This window comes from Cebus imitator, unplaced genomic scaffold (assembly GCF_001604975.1).
Source record: "Cebus imitator isolate Cc_AM_T3 unplaced genomic scaffold, Cebus_imitator-1.0 Scaffold1302, whole genome shotgun sequence".
NCBI lineage: Eukaryota > Metazoa > Chordata > Mammalia > Primates > Cebidae > Cebus > Cebus imitator.
This window is the reverse complement of record NW_016108617.1, coordinates 14,969-16,505: the sequence shown is the minus strand read 5'-3', so window position 1 is coordinate 16,505 and position 1,537 is coordinate 14,969.

Sequence of the window (1,537 nt, the reverse complement as noted above, 5' to 3'; positions counted from 1 at the left end):
GGTCTCGCTCTGTCGTCTAGGCTGGAGTGCAGTGGCTCAATCATGGCTCACTGCAGCCCCAAACTCCCAGGCTCAGGCAACCTTTCTACCTGAGCTTCCCCAGTAGCTGGGACTATAGGCGCACGACACCACACCCAACTACTTTTTGTAATTTTTGTGACATGTGCCTAGTTCTAGCTACTCTTGAGGCTGAGGAGGGAGCATAGCTTGAGCCCAGGAGACTGAGGCTGCAGTAAGCCATGATCGTACCACTGCACTCCAGCCTGGGCAACAGAGTGAGACCCTGTCTCTCTCTCTCTCTCTCTCTCTCTTTTTTTTTTTTTTTTTTTTTTGAGAGGGAGTCTCACTCTGTAGTCCAGGCTGGAGTGCAGTGGCGCGATCTCAGCTAACTGCAACCTCTGCCTCCCAGGTCCCGGTTCAAACAATTCTCATTCCTCAACCTCCTGAGTAGCTGTGATTACCAGTATGCACCACCATGCCAGCTAATTTTCGTATCTTTAGTAGAGACAGGGTTTCACCATGTTGGTCAGGCTGGTCTTGAACTCCTGACCTCATGATCCGCCCACCTCTATCTCCCAAAGTCCTGGGATTACAGGCATGAGCCACCATGCCCTGCCGACACTGTCTCTTAAAAAAAAAAACAAAAAAAAAACAAGTCCCTAAAGTCCCTATGGATACAACCCATCAACCTCCTTCTCCATCCTTGGATTGGTACCTTGGTGGTGTGTGATCCTTTGGACAGCAGATATTTTGCTTTCCCCTCTATGTTTTGCTTTCTAAGCGGGTTGAAAGCCCTTGAGTCCACACTCATTGGGAGGTCAAAGGGGGTGGGCCAGTCTCAGGGTAAAAAGAAGCCAGCTCTGGGATAACCATATTCTGCAGAGAACTCAGAGGTGAACAACTGAGCCTTGACTGAAAATAAATAATGGCAAGGTTGCACAGTCCGAAGCAGCATGGCTGGGCTTCAGACCCAGCACTTGGCCATCCAGTCTGTAATGGGTTTGGGGCTGGAGGTGACACTTGGTAAGGGAACAATAGTGGGAGACCAGAGTAATGTATGCGCACAAGCCCAAAGAACTTTTTCTTTTCTTTTTTTTCTTTTTTTAAATTTTTTATTTTTTTTCTGTTACCTCCAGTAATGGGTATAAGCAACCAAAGAACTTTTTCAACAGCAGCAGCAACGTCCTTGGGGTGTATTTCAACAATATTGCACTTACAAAGAATTCTCCACGGGGCAGCAGGAAGAATTCTTATCTCAGGCAAGGTTGGGAGAGCTTGGAGGAATGAAGCTGGAGGGATTGCGAAAGTGAAGTATGTGTCTGTACTTCCCCCAGTGCAGCACTCAACCCACAGGACTGTAACTGCTAGAGACTTGCCCCTCTGCCCCCACCCCCTGACCAGATGGGCACCCTGGGAGGTGACACCAAGTCTTTCTTTATTTTTTTTTTTTTTTTTGACGGAGTTTTCACTCATGTTACCCAGGGTGGAGTGCAATGGCACGATCTCGGCTCACTGCAACCTCCGCCTCCTGGGTTCA